Here is a 5,394-nt window from a genome sequence, read left to right as displayed (position 1 = left end):
TACTTCAACAAAAATGTTCTTTGTTACCTACCTGAAAGTTATGTATCCAACCTTTGCTGAACATTTTCAGTGACAGAGCCCAAAGCTATCAAGGCACGACATTTTGTTTTGGAATAGTATTAATTTTTGCAAACTTTATCCATATGCAAAGCCAAAATCTATCTCCTTTCATGTTTATCCATTATTCCTACTTTAGTCCTCTGGGACCAAGCACAGAAAGACTAATTCCTTTCCTACATGACATCCCTTTAAATGCTTGAAGATTATGATGGTTCCACTGAATCTTCTCTTCTCTGGGCTAAACATCTCCAGTTATTTTAATGAACTCATATGGTAGAACTTTGAGGTAGATGGTCCACTCTCCTTGTTGCCCCCCTTTAGATAATCTCTAGTGTCCATTATAAAATACAATGCTTCGAGGAAATACAATTTGGCTCCAAATATAATCTGGTCAGGTCAAAGTAGAGTGGGATCATTCCCTTAGGACTGGATGCTGTGATATTTAGCTGAATCAAAGATATTACAGATGTGGGTACTCCTTTCACCAGCTTTCATTCTGTGTAATTCTTGTCATTGCCCTTCAATAAATTTGCTACAGGGATACATCTAGCATGCTGGTGACCTTTCTCTTGATCTCTTGACACGGAGTGGATACAAGTAGAATATTTGATCAATCAATCATCAACAGTATTTATGAAGTTTCAATGTGTGCTGGGTGCTTAGGATACTTTAAAAAATGAAATAATCACAATCCTCAAGGAATTTATATTCTGCATTATTAAATACAGACTGTCTCTTAGATATCCCTCTGCTGTGCTATCTTACTATTGACTGGCTCATTTCCTTTTCTAGTCATATCTCTCTGATGATATACTTTACAGGACTTCTTCTGAACAATATTTTCTTTCTTTGTAATATGTTGCAGACCATTCATGTTGGCCAAGCATTTCTCCTTTGCCCTTTGGGTGACCTTCAATTGTATTCTTCAGAATCCAAAGTATTGTTTCATAACTCAAGAGCCATGCAATTTCTCAATGGCAACGCTGCCTCTTCGAAGTCCTTCACTATATATCCATAATGTCTGTGCAAGAAATAGGTAGATGGGCCAGTTACAGAGCTGATCATAAAAGATAACTGGTCCATCTACCTATTTCTTATGCAGACGTTGTGAAAGACAATGAAGGAGATGATAGGGGAAGGTTTACCATCGGGAAATTAGAGAATACTTTAAAGGATCCCAAAATTCTTCCTAAACTTTTTTAAGATCAGTATTTTTTTTTTGCTAATATCCTATGGTTCTGAATTATGGAACCACAATTCAGTCTCAGAAGAAACAAAAAAAAATCATTGCAGATGGGATAAGGTGAAAAATAGTGGAATCAAAAAGTTTAGTTGCATCAATATTTTTATAAGACCTTCATATCCAAAATATATAAAGAATTGCCACTAATATATAAGAACATATACAATTCTTCAATAAATAAATGGTCAATGTGCATAAACAAAGAACTTTCAAAAGAAGACCTACAAACTATTAATAACCATATAAAAACATCTCCAAATCAACAATAACAAGAGAAATAATAAACAAAATAACCATGATATTATACCTCACACCAAGTAAATTATCAAAGACAATCAAAGATTGAAAGAGTCTGTGTTGTAGGGACTATGGGAAATGAAGCATATTAATCTGGTGGTGAAACTGTGAATTGATTTAACTTCTAGGAAAACAATTCAGAATTGTGGAAGAAAACTCACTATACTGTTTATACTCTTTGACCCAGAAATTCCATTACTGAGTATATACTACAAGAAGGTCAGCAAGGAGATAAAAAGAAGCTAAAGTTTAGGAAGGAAGACTTTTCAGCCAATCATATCAATGTTTTGAGATAGAATATTGTTCATGAAAGTCTGACTTAACTTTCCATATTTTCTTCAAGCATACCTTTGACATATATGTTTGTAGATTATTCTCATTTTTTTGAGATGGAAAAGTAAACATTTGGGTTTGTGGGTATTGACATTTTCTTTTCTATTATGAATTCTAAGATATAGTGTCCACTTCTCCTCTATGTTCCTACTGTTTCCATCCAAGCAGCTAGTTCACCTTTGCTACTGCTGCTGCTGAGACACATTCAATCAATGCATTTATTAGTAAATACATGATAGCAGTTCTCCTCATTTGTTCTTCTGCTCGTCAGAGGGTGACATCTTCAAGACAAGTCAATATTTTAGGAATTACTTTCTTTGGTAAGAGCGCTCCAACAGGTTTCTACATAGTTGGGGTCTCTTCTCACTACCAACACATGTTTTATATCAGACTTGAGTTCTGTTTTTTGAATTCCTCATTTATTTCCTCTTCCTGTCCAGGTGATCTGAAGTTTACTCTGATGACAGCGTTGTTTCTGTTTCACCCTCCCTGCATCGTTACCCAAATGTTCACCACACTTCTTTCCTCTAAATCCTGACTTTCCTAGAATTAATATATCTTTTAAACATACAGTGATATTCATCTTCCTTTTTTGATCTATCTAGTATATTTTGAATAATTCAGTCACAAGTCCCATTCTACTAGTTCTCAGTGATATCTATGATGCCAAATATAACTCATATTGGATTCTCCCTGATTATTACTTCATGGATTTGTGTATAGACATCATTATCATCATCATCATCAGTAGCAGCAGCAGCAGCATTTATATGGCTAGCAAAGCACTTTATAAATATTAACTCATCTCGTTCTCTCAACAACTCAGGGAGGCAGGTGCTCTTGTTATCCTTATGTTACAGATGAGGAAAATGAGGCAGACTGAGGTTGAGTTGCTCAGGGCAACACAGATAGTATGTGTCTGAGGCTGGATTTGAACTTAGGTATTCTTGACTCCAAGTCTAGCACTCTGTCTACTATGCCAGCTAGTTGCCATAGCTTGTATTTTTGGCTTATTTCCTAGATTTTGTGTCCTATGAATGTATTTTTTTCTCAGCTGTTTTCAGTGACATGACAGAAAGAATTTCTATTTAGGAACAGGTTCAAACTCCATGACCTTTTGATTTCCTTCTAATTCAGAAATTGTACAGATTTGACTAGATGACTTTGGAGGTACCTTTCTACAGGCTAAAATGAGCCAAGCTATCAAATGAACATATTGTGGAATGCTTTGGTAGTGGGGAAATGGGTATAGAGGGAATAAGAGTAGAGATATTAAAAAAAAACCTGAAGTGAGAGAAGGCATAAAGTGAGAAAAAGTGGAAAGAAATAAAATGCAGGGATTGAACCAAAAGGATTTTATGAAGATTTTTTAAAATTTCAACATTGGTTTCAACAATGTTTGTTAGAGGATTGGATGGAATTTATAAGTGCCTTTTTAAAATGGATTCCTACAAAGACAATGTCTTCCATGGTTTGATTATATTAATCACACAATTCCTTGTGTGGAACTCACAACCATGTCCCATAAGGATTGTTTAAAGGAACTTAGAATGGTTAGTTTGGAGAAGAAAAGACTTCAAAGGACCTGACTACTCTCTTCAAGTATTGAAATTCAATTCAACTTAATTCAATTCAAGTCGATAAGTCTTCATGAAGTGTCTACCACATACCAGGATGAAAATTGTCTCTTCTGTCAAGAAATTTATATTCAGCTATGGAGAAAAGCTGGATAGAACATTTACACTGATAGGAAACTCCAAAACATGGTCAAGATAAATACAGAGTAAATTTTTTTTTTGTGGGATGAAGGATGGTACTAACAATTGGAAAAATTATTTGATAGGAGGCCTTTGGTAGGAGGTTGCACTTGATCTTAGCTTCAATAGGAGATAACAGTTCTAAGAAGCAGAGATGAGAAGGCAAATGGGTGACAATCTGTGGTTGGGAGTAGGAGATTAAAAAATCACATGTAGAGAGAGCAGCATTTTGACACTGGCCAGTTTGACTGGAATGTTGAATGTATGAGATGAGTGATGTCTAGAATGAACCTGGAAGGGTAGATTAGAACTCCATTATGAAGAGTATTACTTTATTTTTTATTTAAATTAAAAAAATTTATATCTACTTTCTTTTCCTCTCATCTCTTCTTATACCACCCCTGCCCCAATGAGAAAGCAAGAAAAGCAAAATCACCTGTTAAAAATATAGATGGCCAAAATAAATTCCCAGATTGACCATATTCAAAAAATATGTCTCCATCTGCAGTCTGACTCCATCACCTCTGCATCAGGAAGTGAATATCCTGTTTCATCATGAGTCCCCAGGAATCATGGTTGGTCATTGTATTGACTGTAGTCCTAAGACTTTTCAAAGTTAATTGTCTTTACGATATTATTGTTAGTATCTACATTTTCCTCCTGATTCTTCTTATTTCACTCAGTATTCGTTCAGACAAGTGTTCTCAGATTTCTCCATCATTTCTTATAGCACAATAATATTCTATCACCTTCCTGTGTCATAACTTGTTCAGTGATTCCCCAATTGAAGTGTAGCCCCTCCGTTTGGGAAGGGCACTAAATGATAAACAGAGGAATTTATGTTTTATCCCAGAGGCATTATGGAGTCCATAAAGCTAATTAAGTAGAAGAATGATATTTTAGACTTATGTTGTAGGAGTATCAATTTTCTACTTGTAAGGAGGGTGTTTTGGAGAATAGAGAGATTGAAAGAAGGGGAATCAACTGGAATTTATTAATTAGTAAGATAATAAATATTATAACAATCCAAGTAAGAAATGATGAGGGATTTTTACTAGAGTAGTGTTTATGCAAGTGGAGAGAAATGGGATGAATGTAAAGGATGCTCTGGAGGTAGAATAGATAGGACTTGACAATTATTTGGATATGGAAGGTGGAGGAGATATTGAAATGGGATTAGAGAGGCAATGGAATATGGATAGAAGGAGTTTTAGAGTCAGGAAAGATTTGGCTTCAAACCTACCCTTTGATGATTACTAAACTGTGTGTCACAGGCAAATACAGTTTCTTAGCTCACCAGTTTGCTCCTTATAAAACAGGGATTAAGATAATAGCTGTGGCACCTAACTCACAGCCTTGCTGTGAAGTTCATCCATAATATAGCTAAAGTACTTTGTACGCCTCAAAGTGTTATGCAATGACTATTATTGATTTATTTTGCTTGCTTTTCCAGAGGTCATAATGAAGACCAATTAGTGGAAGCAATAATAGAGATTCTGTTTTAAGGAAAAGTTTCCTAATAATTAATGTTGTCCAGTAGAGAAATGGGCTGCCTCAGGAAGTATTGAGTTTTCTGACACAGGAGATACATAAGTGAAGGCTTTCCCTTAGCTTTTGGCCTGGACTTCTCCTTTGTCCTTATCTTACTTTCCATCAAATCATAGCTATCTGTCTGTCTGTCTATCTATCTATCTATCTATCTAT

Source organism: Petaurus breviceps, unplaced genomic scaffold, assembly GCF_028583685.1.
Source record: "Petaurus breviceps papuanus isolate PSGF00001 unplaced genomic scaffold, PetGlider_PUasm1.0 38, whole genome shotgun sequence".
Lineage (NCBI taxonomy): Eukaryota > Metazoa > Chordata > Mammalia > Diprotodontia > Petauridae > Petaurus > Petaurus breviceps.
This window is presented reverse-complemented; position numbering follows the sequence as displayed.